Consider the following 18,276-nt stretch of genomic DNA (forward strand, 5'->3'; position numbering starts at 1 on the left):
TAGGGCAAGACAAGACGTTCGGGTCAACCATGGCTCCAAGGACCATACCCTGCGCCCTGGTAGGAAAAGTATTGCTAGGGAACGATGGGACAGGTGCTTTGCACCCTTCCGGTCGCCATAGAGCCCGAAAGGTATTTCAGGTGCATGCTCCTCGCCCTATAGAGTTGTAGGCGCCGCCTTCAGCTCTAGGACACGGAACCCGACGAAGATATACGACAACTGCTACGCTCCAAAAAAGGATTTGCTATCTCCATGAACGACGGATATTACATCACCATGCTATGGACCCAAGGGAGCTACACCCGCTTCCCGACCCCTCAGGTCCACCAAGTCAGAAGACCTTGGCCACGGCGCTACTCTGGACCCTGACCCCATGTCCCTCTAACGAAGACTCATAGGAGCCAGAAGGCATGTGGAGCAAGGCTGGGGGAGGCTCATAAGTCAAAACCACTATACTGCAGCCCATACCCTGCATAGGGTAGCATTCTGTAACCAACCTAACATTCTATAGAGGCATCGACAGTATTGTAGGCGCTTATCTTCCTTCGCACTCATCAGAATGAAGAACGAGGCCAGGGTAGACGTGAGCCACAAGACTAGGTAGAGTACGCATCCTAAAGCCCTCACCCTTGTAAAGCCAGCCCCTTCATCTATAAAAGGGGATGTGCTTCCTCCATCAAGGGGACTGATCTTTGATGGGATAGTACACAACACTCACACAGTCAAGCTGTGATCAAGCTCTTGGCCTCCTTTCAACCCTTCCATCAGAGACTTGGGACCAGTCCCTCTCTCGATTGTTTGTACCCCCTACTATGAACCGTTCACGGTGCTAATAACACGAGCAGCAACAAACTAGACGTAGGGACATTCGGCCTGAACCAGTATAAATCTTGTGTCCTTTAGCGCACCATCCGAGCCTAATGCGCATTACTATAAATTTACTTGCCTGGTGCTTGTACGAAACACCAACACTTATATTTTGGAAACACTAAGAGGAGAGGAAGAATTTGGCTGAGCAATCAATGGGAAATATTACCCTAGCGTTTAGATTAATACTTAATCGATTTGTTCGGTCGACTAGCTCTAATAGCCGATATCAGAAAGGTATCGCCTCTAGTGCAAAAATAAACCCAAAGGGGTAAAAGCTAGTACGATGTGTATCGCCTATAGGAGCAAAGCAAACATGGACAAAGTGATGCAGATAAGTATGAATCAAAAGAAGATCATTCAAAATGAGGAAATTGTTTGTTGACTATCACCTATTATAAGCTACGGGCCAGAAAACACTCTGCTTACTATATCATCGGCTTGGGTGTTGAAAGCTATGGAGTTGGCAACGCTGAAGAAATCCTCAGCCAGGCACTCATGATTCCTAGGGTGCGCCGTGTCTAGAAAACCATGGGGAAGAAGCCAAAGATTGTGGCTAGAGTAGGCTTGTGTAGCAGCCTAATGTCCATGGCAGCACCATGACGAACTGCCATGAAGAGCGAGCTCCCTGACTCAGTTTGGGATGTCATGCAAGCGAAATCATCAGGAATGGTGCCCCTAGCATTAACAAATCCCATCGTGTGCTCCATAGCTAATCGAAGGCTTTCCAACTGAGCAGTTAGATCTAAAAGATTCAAGGATCCAAATGATCAGAATCGTGAAGATGAAATTGAGAAAAAGCAAAAGTTAGGACAGATGTCTCACCCATGATTCTGGCCTTGGCCTTGGCCAACCTATCCTCCACCGAATCAACCTCAGGGGGCGATTGGCATCGGACCATAGCCTAGAGCCGATTCTACAAGGGAAAGACAGTCGGTAAGATTCTAACCATGCCTATAGATGGAGGCGAGCAGGTCAGTCATTATCGATCCGCCTCCTCAGGTAGCAGGGAAGCTGGTGGCAAGTTGTTGATGGAGAGAACCTCGAAGGCTGAATGGAGTCAGTCCTATGCCCTTGAAGTAGTGAGAACATCATGAGTTGCACCCTCCTAGTGATGAAGGCGCTAGTGTGATGACGCGGATCCATTGAGGGCCTCCATAGCAGACCTCTTACTATTCTCCATGATCTCAAACCTACAAGAAAGCAGGAACTACACTAAAAGATGCAAAAGGTTTGAGATGAAGCAGATTGTTTTTTGATCCACAACCGTGGCACGTATATATAGCCTAGGAAGGCGAGAAGATAGGTTTTGTCGGGGGTGTGAAATTGAAGTCAGATACAGAAATGGATCGACACTCTAGAAATTTAGGGACAGATAATGAAGAGATAATAGATTTGGACTTATTGCTTCCCCAAATTACGAAATATCATGGGAAGGACATGAAAGATTTACATTGACTAGCAATCAGCCCGCCAAGGCTTCTTTGGATTGAAGGGAGTTTCGAATCCCCATAGGGTCGAAGGTCATCATAAACTGAGTCACATCAACCCATTGATAAAATTATGCCTAGAGAAGGGGAAATGCCGCCTACCTAACAGATGCCCAGCTAATTTCTCGATGACTCGGAAACTATGGGAAAGAAGCCTATGGCTTTCCCAACAGGGCATTGGATGGAGCAAACAAGGGGAAGGTGTCCACACATTTTAGCCCTTGCAAACACTAGAACAACTCTACAAGCATGGAGAGAAGACTCAGGTGATATCACAAGAATTCTTCTAACCATAGTAGCTTATCCTCTTGCTCGACAAGGTGCTAGGATGAGCGACACAATCACCCTATGCACAAGAATTCTTCTAATCACTCAAGATCTTCATGGTAGAAAGGTAGACCATGGAGGGTTAGGCAGAGTCAGAGGCACTCGAGGAAGCAGATAGAAGAGAGACATGGCTGAAATGTTGAATTGCTCTCACCAGAATTGGATAGACATCTTATAGTCAGCCTGGAAGGATGGATCCAAGCGCCATGTGAAGCAATAATGCTCTCAGTAAAAGTTTTGAAGCATGGGCTCATGAGCTGACATAGATGGTGACAAATAGTAGACCCTAGATCAAGATTCTCTACCTGTGACTGCGAACCTATCGGGGGTGCAGACATGATAATTTTGGAATAAAATTACTTTTCTCCCAAAATTGGGGGGCATGTGTTTACACCAAAATTTGGAAGAAGAATCGTAGAGGACTCGAAAAGCTCCCAAGATCATGTCATTAAGGAATCAATTGCATGCAGGTTGGCATCAGCTAATTCAAATGCAACACTAGGAATCGGCTTTCTTCAGATAGCGCCAGCAAATAACGACAAAGGCTATGATCGGCGCTAGAACAAAACATGTTGGACTCTGCAAAAAGGGAAAGATTAGGGTCCAAGTTATCTTAAATTTAGAATATTTTCTCTTAGGACAAAAATCGTGATGAGTCATGCTTAGGTAGGAGTCATGCGTAGGTCCCGGGTATAAATATTGGACCCCTGGCTATTGTAAAGGACACACAATCAATCAAATACAAGTTACTTACTTTTTTCGGCTTCAGCCACCCCTTAGGAGTAGGAGTAGAGTAGATCCCGGTGAATTCTTCAACAAGTATGGCTACATCGATTCGGTCGACCTCCACTGCTTGTCTATAAGTACTATCATGGCTTATACTTCTATTCATACTGGCTGCATCGATCGGGTCGACCTCCACTGTGACTCTGGCATAAGCTAGTTATCGACTCTTGTCTAGTTCAAGTAAGGCTGCATCGATCCGGTCGACCTCCACTGCTCAAACTAGATTAAAGTCAAGTTACCAGGCTCTATCTAAGGGTGGCGTTCCTTCGGATAGATTCATTAAGTTACGGATATTGCTTATTGCTTCCATTATTTATTTGATTACAGCAATATCACTTCGCCCGATTGGGATTGATCTAGATTGGCCTTATATCCTTTCTAACCCATCATTTGTTAATCTAAATTTGATCTAATCCACACTTTAAATGATGAGTTATGTTTTATCGGCTGTTTTACGTCAATCCTGATCGTGCATCGTGTGCGGTTAAGGCATGTCTAATCTTGACTAGATCTATTGGCTAGCGAAAACCATTGCATGGCCTGTTATCATGGCCTGTGTGATTCTACCTAACACCCCACTATTAGCACCATGGAGTGGGGATTGTTATTTGGTAGATCTATTCCTAATATGGCATGACCTTAACTATGGGCTATGCCTGAATCAGATGTTTTAGCCGATATCGAGTGCTTTCACGAACAGTTCACGTCATGAGACCGTTGAAGTAAAGATAGGTTGAAAGATGTGTGAGCCCCATGATCTTATTATTGTATTATGGCCTGCATGATTCTACCTCATGCCCCACTGATATTAGTAATAAGTTAGGGTCATCGAATCTATTGTTGTTTTTACGGCCTACATGATTCTGCCTCATGCCCCACTGGTCATAGCGATAGATGAGATCTAATATGTTCATTTGATTTATCTTTATTAAATGGTTAAATGATGATGAGTTGTTTCTTTTATATAAAAAGGGATTTGGTTACTTGCAGTCATTGGCTTAGCATAAATTAATCATTGCTGACATCCTTTTGCCATTGACTAATGTTTGTCTAAATAACAAGATCTATCCTGAGTGATAATCGATTTACCTTCTATAATTCCATGAGCTTTAATTGATTTATTCTTATGAGTATGCTGGAATCGACTATTTAGTTGATTTCCTTCCATATTGGCTCTCAGAGTAGCCCAGGAGCAGGAGGTTTAGGCGGAAGGAGGAGTCAACGTGGAAGATCTTCCTAAGTGTTTTCTGAAAGGCTCCTATGTTTGAAACCAACCTTCCTCATTTCTGAAAGGCAAGCACTGGAGCATTCTAAGCCTCCTATGTTTTCTAAATATCAACTTGAGTCATTTTATGTTGATGCATTAAGTACTAAGGGTTGATTGAAACCACTTGTTGCATATACTTTCCTTGTCCAAACAAATATATCTTGAATCCTATGTAGGTCCAAGATCGAATATCTTCTTAGTCATGCTTAGTCTGGTAGAAGTCAGGGTGATTTCCTGTCACATGCAAGATATAGGTAGATATCTGGTCACGGTTGGTTATAATTGCTATCATGGAAATAACCATGTGCTGATGAATAAAAGGAGACCGGGCGGGATTATGATAGAGAAGCAACAAGGCTTGGAGGTCTTGGCGCCTATTTATCCCCGTCTGTGTCAGTTAAGGACCGATTCGCTGTACGTCCTCATGTCATGTTGAACGCATGCCTAGCACTTAGTTGGCTAGATAAGCCGTTCTGACCACGAAGCCAAGTAGCTCAACTCAGGTTGGGACCTAGTAAGTGAAAGTGTGCACATTGGAGGAAGTAAGGATGTGCAAGGAGCCAGTGGCATGTGTCCAAGGGTAGGGCAGGCCTGAACTTCCTGGTAGACTGGTAGTATCCCTAAGGATGTGGCGCTGATTGGACCCACGACTGTACCTGAGTTGTACCAAAGGTGACCTGATGTGACCCCGACGAGGTAAGTATGGGTTTGTGTTACAAATAACTCCCTAGCTAGTTGGAATCGATTCGAGCCGTCGTCTCTCCTGGATAGTGAGAACTTGACTGAGCAGCGGCAACACAGCATTTATTAATGGAACTTGATGGTCATGATGATGCTCAAATTAATACATCGGATATGGTTACTAATGCTTGTTAGCTTAATCATGTGATTACTCTAGTATAGGTGCTAATCAAGAGATGCTTAATTGAATAGGTATTCAATTTGATGCTAAAGATATTAAATCTCTAAGTTATGTTATTTAAGCTTTTATGCAAAATGTTGTCAAGCTAACTTCACTGATAAAGCCTTGCATACTCCTTGGTGTCATATTATTTCTAGTTTACGATGGGTAAGTCTAGCTGAGTACATTCTCGTACTCAGGGTTTATTCCCTCTTATTGTAGATGATACAATGTATCATGGGTACTGTAAGAACTGCCTTCATCCTGCCGTGGATGAGGACTAAACCATGGGGCATGGTACTCCTAAGTTATCCTCTCTATTATGGTTTTGCTGGAAATGACTATGGTACTAGCATGTATTTGAACTAAGTCTGATGTTGATGTCCAACTACTTTGCTTCTGCTATTTGAACTTGGTTTGTAATAACTATGTGAACTCCGATGTATGTGAGATACTTGTGAACCATTTGTGAACTGTGATGTAACATGTGACTTGTTATATTGAATCATGTATAATCTTGGCTTGTATGTTGGTTAGTTTGAGATCCTTCATGATTTGATCGGGCTACTAGGTTTATATGGGCTCAAGTATGATAGTTTGATCGCTTCGGTGATTGCTATTGTACTTGTGCTCTTATAAATTGGATAGTCCTATTATAGCTGGCATCGAAGCAAGGTTCAACACTAAACTTGTCATATGGGTATTTAAAAGAAAGGTTTTGTTTTATAAAATCAGTTTGACAACTTATAGCTATATATATAGGTGTGTTAAAATTTGAATTTTAAATTTAGAGTGTGCCAGTGGTCATATCCTTTATGCCTAGTTAAGGACCATTAGGTGGCCAAATAAGTACTAACATGGGGGTTTTTACTTTCATCGTCCATACGGCGTGCTATTGTATGGATGCTATTCACTTGAGTGGTAATGTATGGATCAATTGGTTCTACTGCCCAAGGTAAGAGGGGCAAGACCACAAGGGTGAGCGTGTGGTCTAAGGGGAGAGGTAGCTTTGGTACTATGGTATATATATGTCCATATATATACTAAGGTATTTAATTGTGGGTGAGCTTTGATATGGCTATAGATGCATATTTATATGTATGTATGGCACGTATTTACTTTTAGGTAGTTTTGATACAGAAGTATATGTAAGGGTATATATAAGGAAGTATTTAGTTGCAACCTAGAGCCTAGATTTATATTTTGGCATACATAATTGTTGGGTAGGGCTGAAATGAAATTCTTGTGCAGGTACACTAACAGTGAAACGTGTAGCCCTGATTAGTTACTGTATATTGAGCAGAACGTATGTATACCACCGTGTATGTTATTAGAAGTTTAAATTTTTCCTAAGATTCATGAGGACTGTATGGAACGTGCATGCATCGTGTTCACTCATGCATTTACATTTCTGCATTCCTCCCTCCCTTATAATTGCTTACCCCATTCATTAAATTTCTTCTCATGTATGATATCCTCTCACAAGAGCTATACACTTTGCAACAGATTGTAACACTAGGAGCCCCGCCTCACTAGTGACACATTCCTAGCTGTGTTTGGCACTCCTACCTTGCTATGAAGGGTGCTAAACTCAGTTGGGTATGGTTAGTCACCCCGCTACTTCTGGAGGGAAGTGGCAGCTAAGGGGCAGCCGTGGTATGATGTGCGGGTGACCATTCTAGCCCATGTAGACAATCCATAGTGGCAAGGTTGGAGTATTGAGTTAGATGGGTAGTCTCCTTGGGAAGGTTCCCAAGTGGTAGCTTTGGAGGCACTGAGTGAGATCTATCAGGAGTTTGTGATGAGCTCGTCAACTGTTCTAGCCGAAACCATTCCCCAGGTGGATCCGTCAGTGGTTCAACACTAAACTTGTCATATGGGTATTTAAAAGAAAGGTTTTGTTTTATAAAATCAGTTTGACAACTTATAGCTATATATATAGGTGTGTTAAAATTTGAATTTTAAATTTACAGTGTGCCAGTGGTCATATCCTTTATGCCTAGTTAAGGACCATCAGGTGGCCAAATAAGTACTAACATGGGGGTTTTTACTTTCATCGTCCATACGGCGTGCTATTGTATGGATGCTATTCACTTGAGTGGTAATGTATGGATCAATTGGTTCTACGCCCAAGGTAAGAGGGGCAAGACCACAAGGGTGAGCGTGTGGTCTAAGGGGAGAGGTAGCTTTGGTACTATGGTATATATATGTCCCATATATATACTAAGGTATTTAATTGTGGGTGAGCTTTGATATGGCTATAGATGCATATTTATATGTATGTATGGCACGTATTTACTTTTAGGTAGTTTTGATACGAAAGTATATGTAAGGGTATATATAAGGAAGTATTTAGTTGCAACCTAGAGCCTAGATTTATATTTTGGCATACATAATTGTTGGGTAGGGCTGAAATGAAATTCTTGTGCAGGTACACTAACAGTGAAACGTGTAGCCCGATTAGTTACGTATATTGAGAGAACGTATGTATACCACCGTGTATGTTGTTAGAAGTTTAAATTTTTCCTAAGATTCATGAGGATGTATGGAACGTGCATGCATCGTGTTCACTCATGCATTTACATTTTTGCATTCCTCCCTCCCTTATAATTGCTTACCCCATTCATTAAATTTCTTCTCATGTATGATATCCTCTCACAAGAGCTATACACTTTGCAACAGATTGTAACACTAGGAGCCCCGCTTCATAGTGACACATTCCTAGCTGTGTTTGGCACTCCTACCTTGCTATGAAGGGTGCTAAACTCAGTTGGGTATGGTTAGTCACCCCGCTACTTCTGGAGGGAAGTGGCAGCTAAGGGGCAGCCGTGGTATGATGTGCGGGTGACCATTCTAGCCCATGTAGACAATCCATAGTGGCAAGGTTGGAGTATTGAGTTAGATGGGCAGTCTCCTTGGGAAGGTTCCCAAGTGGTAGCTTTGGAGGCACTGAGTGAGATCTATCAGGAGTTTGGTGATGAGCTCGTCAACGTTCTAGCCGAAACCATTCCCCAGGTGGATCCGTCAGTGACCGCTTGGATGCAGCTAGGCGGTAATGCACTAGTGAGAGACCATGATGAGCGAGCAGGGAGCTCTAGTGCTGCTATGAGTGCTACGTTCACCATCCTAAAGATGTTCTACTCCCACCAAGATAGCTACGTCAGCTACATGCTAGAGCTCCAGCGAACATAGACCACACAACGCCAGCTGTGAGGGCATGTGCGTAGGCATCAAAGGGCAGCTAGAGAGGCTTAGCAAGAAATTGATAATGCTATTACAGCTTTGGAATCTCGCCGGGTTCAGTTGGTGAATGCTGTTGCAAAAAGAGATGTAGGTAGGGCAGAGATATAGGACGTCCATGCTAAGAGGGACGAGGTCATTCGCCTTGCTGAGGCTAGGGAGGCAGCTAGAATCCAGACTATGTTTCAGGCTACTAGGCAGGCAATGGAGTTTGATCATAGAGAGCAGTAACTCATATGCCAGATTGAGAAGCTTCAGCTGGATGTTCATCGTTTCAACAACATGGTTAACCCAATTCTTCCTCTAGCTCCAGCGATGGAAGAAGATCCTAATGTGTTGATTGCTGAGGATGATGGCATGGAGGTGGACGCCAAGGCTGAGCCTGAGAAGGAGGATGAGGTTGAGACTTTTGAGGACGACCATGGTGATGATGTGTTAGACATCGACAGCGACCACTCCGAGGCGTAGCTTAGCTATAGTACCTAGCTAGATGCACTAGATCTCTATCTTTGATCCTTTAGATGGTGTGCACTCATAGGGGAGCTAGTGGAGATGATGTGGGTGGTAGTGGTTCCTGTGGCAATGACACTGAGGACCTCCCACCACCACTGCATCCCACATCAGCAGAGATGATGGCCCAGCTCATGGAAACCCAACGTTCCATGCGAGAAGTGCTACATGGTCTTGCATAGAATGTTAGCCATGGACGGGGAAGGGACCAACACCAAGGGCCTAAACCTAACTAGTTCAACAATTTTAAGGACTTTCTTAACACCAAACCTCCTATCTTTAAAGAAGTAGAGGAGCCATTGTAGGCAGATGAATGGCTAAATACAATTGAATAGAAGTCCCGTATCTTAAGGGTCATACAGCATATGAAGGCAGAGCACGCATCACACTAACTATAGGGGCCTACAGGCATGTGGTGGAGTCATCATGGATCCACTTTGCCTAAGAATGCTCAAATTACCTAGAACCAGTTTAAGGTTGCATTTAGGGGACATTATATACCCTCGGGTCTTATGAGCATGAAGCATACAGAATTCATGAAGCTAACAAAGGGTACCAGGAGCCTAACTAAGTATCTGCATGCCTTTAACAATCTGTCAAGGTATGCCATAGAGTTTGTTGACACTGATGCTAAGAAGATTGCTAGTTTCTAGAGGGGGCTTAGTCCGAAGCTTATGAAGACTCTAGCTAATAGCAAGTGTGCCACTTCAATGAGTTTGTTAGTGATGCTTTAACTCAGGAGAATCAGAACAACATCTATTCAGCATCTAAGAGTCGTAAGAGAGCTTATGAAGCAGGTGCCTCTCAGTCAAAAGCTCCTATTGCTGTGAGACCTTAGTTCTGCCCACCTGCTCCAAAGTATAGACCACCTCAAAAGAAGGTACAGACCAATCAGACCTAGAAAGTGTATCACAAGGCCTTTTCTGTTGCTCTACCAAAGGGTAGCATAGGACAAGGAAGCTCCAGCATTCCACCTAGCAACATGCCATGCTAGAACTGCAACAAGCCTAGCCATTGGACAAGAAATTGCCCCTATCCCAAGAAGAACAACAACCAGAAGCAGGGTAATCCAAATGCATGATAAGGACACATGCACTATACCACCCTAGAAGAGATCCCTTTAGGTGAAGTTGTTACTACGGGTACATTTCTTGGGAACCAACATCCCATAGTTGTTTTGTTTGATTCTAGAGCTTCACATTCATTTATGAGTCAAACATTTGCATCCAAGCATCATCAGAGGGTAGTTACTATAGATAATGGTGGTTATTGCATAAGTGTAGTCGAAAATAAAATCTCTACCAACCAAATAGTTAGAGATGTGTGCATCTCAATAAGCAGCCGAGGGTATACCTCAGATCTTGTAGTATTGCCAGGGTTGGAGATAGATGTAATCTTGGGTATGAAATGGATGAGTGGCCATGGAGTTCTCATTGACACTTCGACTAGAACCATCATGTTGAGGGAACCCCACAGTAACAATGCTTTCCTAGTGCCACTTCCTAGGAGTTTTGATCTTCAAAACTTAGCCTGTGCTATTTAGACCACGACCCTCCTTGATATTCTAGTGGTATGTGAGTTTTTGGATATGTTTCCAGATGAATTGCCCGGGTTGCCACCCAACAGGGATGTAGAGTTTAAGATTGAGTTATTACCGGGTACAGCACCCATCTCTCAGAGATCATATAGAATGCCACCAAATGAGCTAGCCGAGCTTAAGGTTCAATTGCAAGGGTTTTTAGAGAAAGGTCTCATTCGACCTAGCTCATCTCCGTGGGGCTGTCCCGCCATATATGTGAAGAAGAAAGACAAACCCTTGTGGATGTGTGTGGACTACTGACCACCTAATACCGTAACGGTCAAGAACAAGTATCCTTTGCCTTGAATTGATATCTTATTTGATCAGTTGTCAATGGCTAAGGTGTTCTCCAAGATTGATTTGAGATCTGGTTACCATCAGATTAAGATCAGGCTAGAAGATATACCTAAGACTGTTTTCTCCACTAGGTATGGCCTGTATGAGTATTTGGTCATGTCCTTTGGGCTAACAAATGCTCCTACATATTTCATGTATCTAATGAATTCGGTGTTCATGCCTGAGCTAGATAAGTTCATGGTTGTATTCATCGATGACATTCTGGTCTATTCAGAAAATGAGGAGGTTCACACAAAGCACCTGAGAGTTGTTTTAACCAGGCTAAGAGAACATAAGTTGTATGCTAAGTTTAGAAAGTGTGAGTTTTGGCTTCGGAAGGTACCTTTTCTAGGGCACGTGTTGTTAGAAAATGGGATCTCTGTAGACCCTTCTAAGGTGCAAGAAGTTATGGATTGGAAGGCCCCGACTTCAGTTCACGAAGTTTGGAGTTTTCTTGGTTTAGCAGGTTACTACCATTGGTTCATTCCGGACTTCTCCAAAATCGCCAAGCCAATGACAAGATTGCTTTAGAAAGATGAGAAGTTTGTGTGGACTCCGAAGTGTGAGGCTACTTTTCACACTTTACGGACTTTGTTGACATCAGCACCTATTTTGGCATAACCTAATATCGAGAAACCTTTTGATATGTTTTGTGATGCATCATGATGAGGACATGGCACCTTCGGATACGAACAATGATTATAAGGTGCGCTCGTTCCTACATTTGCATAGTGGCTTTGGTTATAATTCACTTGGTTCCACATGTACAGGTCACTATTTGATTGTAGGTTCAAATGTGTTTCATAATGGAAGTTCATCAAAGTTGAACTTTCGGTTCGTCGGTAGCCCGATAGTGCCTCATTGGGAAGGCCATAACTCATCCATCCGGAGTGCGATCAAGGTCAATGAGCACTTGATGGAAAGCTTGTTTGATAAGCTTGCAAATAGATCTGGTTCCATCTCAATATCACATCGGCAAGACCTCCAAATCATCAATAAATTCTGTCGCTGTTTCTGCTGGGAGCTACACTGTCGTTATGGGCTTGTTATTTATCCTTGGGACCCTGGCCCAAGTGGGAGCACACCCCAAGGACTTGGAGAACCCACCAAGAAAGCCCTTGGACGTCCTCCTCCTTGGCCACCACCTTAGGAGGCCAGCAAGGACGTCCAAGCCAAGCCAGAGGCCCAGTCCAATCCGAGTTTGAGTCTGCCTCGGCCGTCAGGACCAGTCTGCAATAAAACGGACACCCAGGACGCATATGGACTCCGTTTTTGATGATCCACATATGGATGGAAAGATAATTTGATAAGGAAGCCAATCCAAGTGGTTTCACGTCAAAAGCTCTTCGGAATCAACAGGAATCGTCGAAACAAGTCAGCGTCCAGAATCTGCCAGGGTGCTGCGACACCTTCTTTTGGGCTGTTGGGCCTTGTAACGTGTTGGGACACCTTTAGGACGTGAAGAGGGATCCTTGGACGTCCCTTAGGCTATATAATCAGTAGCCACCACCTACTTTAGGTTTTGGGTTTTGCTTAGATTATTCTGTCAAGAAACAGTTTCGCCGTTCTTCGGTTTGTGAGACCCCAACTCGTGAGATTAATCATACATCTGCAATTTGGTTGCGATCTTTCTTGTTCTTGCTTGTGTTCTTCGTTGCGCAGGCAGGGATTAGCCTTCTTGGCGAGGTCAACCTGGTCCGAGACTCGGTTGATAACCAGAGGAGCTGTGGTGCTAAGATTGCAGGGTTCGATCTTTCGATCTGAAGCCGGATCGGTGTGTCATTCTCCGCCACAACGATAGTTATCATCACCTGACGGAAGATCGGGATCCCCATCTCCATTAAGTGGTAATCAGAGCTAAGGTATAAAGTTAGGTTCATATTTATTCCCTCATTTGAGTGTTTCGCATTCGTCCCATAGTCCAGTGCCATACTTGTTTTTCCTGTCCTAGAACCTTCCGCGCCATAGCCTTTGCATATTTCAGTTTCAGAGTCCGCTTTGTTGAGTTTGTGTCCTAGGTCAAAGTCTTGTTGCTGGTTTAGATTGTGTTCTTTTCTAGTTTGTGTTGATCCCTCCACCCGCCGCTATTCCGTATCACCATCGGTTTGCATCTTGTGTCCACTAAAACCCTTATTCGAGCAGCTTCCTGAAAACAGTCATAACTTTTGCATCCGAACTCGAAACGGGGAAAATTTTATATCTACGGAGAACGCCAGAAAATTTTAGATCTATTTCATCCCAGCTTTGCTGGGTTCGCAAAAATTAGATTTGCGAAATTCGATTAGGAAAATTGAGTTTCTGGGCCCACAAGTTTTGGTATGCTTTTTAGAGCACAATCCTAATTTTCTATAGGCCACATCTTTTATTCAATTGAGCTCAAATTTTTTGTGGTTTATTCTTGTGTGCTCCTTGCTGAGAAAAAATATCAAAAGAGCAAAAGCAAGAAAAAAAAGATTGGACAAAAAAATAAAAGAAAAAAATAGTAAAAGAGAATAGAAGATATCGAAAAGGAGCACATAAGGAACACTCAATAGCTCTATTGTTTGTGGTACCTTTTGCCTTGTTCATATCTGTTGCTACTTTTAATACTTGTTTCCTTTCATCCTTGTTTCCTCTCTTGTTTATCACAACTGGTGATAGGAACACGTATAGGCTAGCAACTAGGACAAGTGCTCTGGACATTTATTCAATATTACTGTCTGTCACTGACTTGTGTGCCACATATATATATTTGTTCTTTTTCGTGCCTCCCAAGCTCCACATATACTTTAGATCGGTACAGAAAAAGACCCTTGCAATCTCGGTACCACTGCCTCACAGGTATCACGAACCAACTGCCGGTTGTACCGCCACTGCTTGCGTTGGTAAGAACTTTGTAAGAGCTTGGTAAGACGCTTCCACTTGTTGTGAAAAGTGACACCACTGCAACCACATAGTCATTTGGTAGGGATAACTTTCACCGTTTGTTCCTTGTTTTTGTGTTTACAATGACAGGTTGTTCGTATCCACCAACTTATGATGGTATAGGTGCTGATGAGTACATGGAGTGGGAAATTGCCATCGATAACATATTTGCTACTCGCTTTATGTGTCCAAGGAGAAAGGTAAAAAATGCAGCTAGTGTTTTGCTACATTCTGCTTTATCTTGGTGGGAGTCTTTAGATCCTTCTGATAAGCCTCAAACTTGGAATGATATGAAACTTCTTATGCGAGAAACCTTTGTTAATCCACCTCCTGTTTTGACTTCATATGATGAGATGCACCATTTAGAGGAAGAGTCTGTTGTTATTCCTCCTACTATGCCTAACCTTTTGCAGGACAATGTAGAAAAGAGCAAATATGACGTGACAGAAAATGAGAAGCTCACAGCCTCATGTGAAAATTCAGAACCATCAACTATTACCCCTGCTGAACATGAGAGCAAAGGTAATGCCCATGATGCTAAACTCACAGAAGGTGAGAGTTCTCTTGATGTGCTGAATTTTTCCACCAATCATGCTATGATAGAGCAAATTTTAGTGGAGCATTCGCTTGATTTACCTTTGTCACAAGATGATTTGCTTGATGTTTCTTATGACGAAGATGACTTGCATGATGATATTTATGTTATACCCATGCAATCATTGAAGAATGATCACACTATATGTGTGCTGAAAATGAGCACTTGTGCTGAAAATAGACTTGTTATTCATAATGCTAGTGAAGTTGATGAGCTGAAATTGTTGTCTTCTTTAAATACTTTGGGTTACATTGAATTTGATGTTCCGTGTAATCTTAGTTCTTTAGAGGAGAAACTTTATGCATATGCTGATTTGCCATGGTTCTCTAGACATACATATCATTTTATTGGAAAATATAATTGTAAAGGAGAGTATATGGTGCATCGTGTCTATATTTGTTCAAATCTAAAATCTCCTTATATTGTGCAAAAGTATGATCAACCAAAGGATTGCAATTGCTATAATCTTGTCATGTCAAGTTCCCCTAGTTTTATTATAAAGAAACATGTTAAATTTCAAGAAGGGGAGCAATGTTGGCTACTATCGACAACTTGTCCACCAGCTAAGCTCAAACCGAGGACGGTTTGTTGTCAAGAAGGGGAGGATGATGAGGACATGGCACCTTCAGATACGAACAATGATTATAAGGTGCGCTCGTTCCTACATTTGCATAGTGGCTTTGGTTATAATTCACTTGGTTCCACATGTACATGTCACTATTTGATTGTAGGTTCAAATGTGTTTCATAATGGCAGTTCATCAAAGTTGAACTTTCGGTTTGTCGGTAGCCCGATAGTGCCTCATTGGGAAGGCCATAACTCATCCATCCGGAGTGCGATCAAGGTCAATGAGCACTTGATGGAAAGCTTGTTTGATAAGCTTGCAAATAGATCTGGTTCCATCTCAATATCACATCGGCAAGACCTCCAAATCATCAATATATTCTGTCGCTGTTTCTGCTGGGAGCTACACTGTCGTTATGGGCTTGTTATTTATCCTTGGGACCCTGGCCCAAGTGGGAGCACACCCCAAGGACTTGGAGAACCCACCAAGAAAGCCCTTGGACGTCCCCCTCCTTGGCCACCACCTTAGGAGGCCAGCAAGGACGTCCAAGCCAAGCCAGAGGCCCAGTCCAATCCGAGTTCGAGTCTGCCTCGGCCGTCAGGACCAGTCTGCAATAAAACGGACACCCAGGACGCATCCGGACTCCGTTTTTGATGATCCACATATGGATGGAAAGATAATTTGATAAGGAAGCCAATCCAAGTGGTTTCACGTCAAAAGCTCTTCGGAATCAATGGGAATCGTCGAAACAAGTCAGCATCCAGAATCTGCCAGGGTGCTGCGACACCTTCTTTTGGGCTGTTGGGCCTTGTAACGTGTTGGGACACCTTTAGGACGTGAAGAGGGATCCTTGGACGTTCCTTAGGCTATATAATCAGTAGCCACCACCTACTTTAGGTTTTGGGTTTTGCTTAGATTATTCTGTCAAGAAACAGTTTCGCCGTTCTTCGGTTTGTGAGACCCCAACTCGTGAGATTAATCATACATCTGCAATTTGGTTGCGATCTTTCTTGTTCTTGCTTGTGTTCTTTGTTGCGCAGGCAGGGATTAGCCTTCTTGGCGAGGTCAACCTGGTCCGAGACTCGGTTGATAACCAGAGGAACTGTGGTGCTAAGATTGCAGGGTTCGATCTTTCGATCTGAAGCCGGATCGGTGTGTCATTCTCCGCCACAACGATAGTTATCATCACCTGACGGAAGATCGGGATCCCCGTCTCCATTACATCAGGTACCGGTTTGGGATGTGTTCTTATGTAGGAAGGCTGAGTCATTGCTTATGCCTCATGTTAGCTGAAGAAGCATGAATTCAATTACCCAACCTATGACTTAGAATTAGCAGCGGTTGTCCATGCATTGAAGATTTGGAGACACTATTTGCTTGGCAATGTGTGTCATATTTACACAGATCATAAGAGTCTTAAGTATATCTTCACTCATCCCAAATGGAATATGAGACAGAGAAGATGGCTAGAATTGATCAAAGATTACAATTAAGAAGTACATTATCATCCTGGCAAAGCGAATGTTGTTGTAGACGCTTTGAGCAGAAAGTCTCATTGTAATTCTCTATTAGAAGATGGCTTTAGTTTGTTACATCCTGTTGTGCTACACAATATTATGATCAATTGTTCTCTTGAGAGCAAGATCATCAAGCTTTAGAAGATAGATCAGGGTGTGTTCCACATCAAAAGAAAGATGAAAGAGCAAGAGACTAAGCATTTTAGGATAGATGAGAATGGTGTTCTATGGTTTAAAGATAGAGTGGTAGTGCCATAGGATAAGGAACTTAGAAACCAGATCTTAGGTGAGGCTCACTCTTCTAAATTGTCCATTCATTCAGGTAGTAGTAAAATGTATCAGGACTTGAAGACCCATTTTTGGTGGACCAAAATGAAGAATGAAATTACAGCATATGTTGCTAGATGTGATAATTGTTGCCGAATCAAGATTGTTCATTTGAATCTTGCTGGACTGCTCCAACCACTATCTCTTCCATATGGGTGATTGTCGATCACCTAACCAAGTCTGCACATTTCATTCTAGTCAGAACCAACTACCGACCGCATGAGTATGCTGAGTTGTATTTCTCCCACATAGTATGTCTACATGGCATGCCAAGAACCATTATGTTTGACAGAGGGCCTCAGTTCACTGCTCATTTTTTAGAACATTTGCACAAGATGTTCGGCACCAACTTAGTTAGAAGTTCTGCCTATCACCCTCAGACCTCCGGGCAAACTAAACATGTAAATCAAATATTGGAAGACATGTTGAGAGCTTGTGTCATCTCTTCAAATGGTTCACGGGAAAAGTGGCTACCTTTAGCTAAGTTTTCTTACAACAATAGTTATCAAGAGAGTATTAAGATGGCTCCTTTTGAAGCTTTGTATGGCCGTAAATGTAGAACTCCTTTGAATTGGGTTGAACCCGGAGAAAGAAGATACTATGGTATTGATTTTTGTCAAAGAGGCTAAAGAGCAGGTGCATATGATTCAACAACATATAGAAGCTGCTCAATCAAGGTAGAAGAGTTATGCGGACAAGAGAAAAAGACCCATTGAATTTGAATTAGGTGATTATGTATACTTGAAAGTGTCACCAATGAAAAAGGTACAATGGTTTGGTGTGAAAAGAAAGCTTGCACCTAGATATGTAGGTCCATATCTAATCATTGAGAAAATCAGAAGAGTAGCCTACAAGATCTAGTTACCTCCAGAAATGAGGGCTATTTTCAACATTTTGCATGTATCCCAATTAAAGAAATGCTTAAGTGTTCTAGAAGAAAGAGTGGAGGTTAGAGATATCAAGTTAAAATCGGATCTAGCCTATGAAGAGAAGCCGGTGCAAATTATAGATGGAAGGGATAGAGTAACTCAAAACTGTGTGATCAAGTTTCACAAAGTGATGTGG

The sequence above is a fragment of the Miscanthus floridulus genome, chromosome 17, assembly GCF_019320115.1.
Source record: "Miscanthus floridulus cultivar M001 chromosome 17, ASM1932011v1, whole genome shotgun sequence".
In the NCBI taxonomy this organism is placed as follows: domain Eukaryota; kingdom Viridiplantae; phylum Streptophyta; class Magnoliopsida; order Poales; family Poaceae; genus Miscanthus; species Miscanthus floridulus.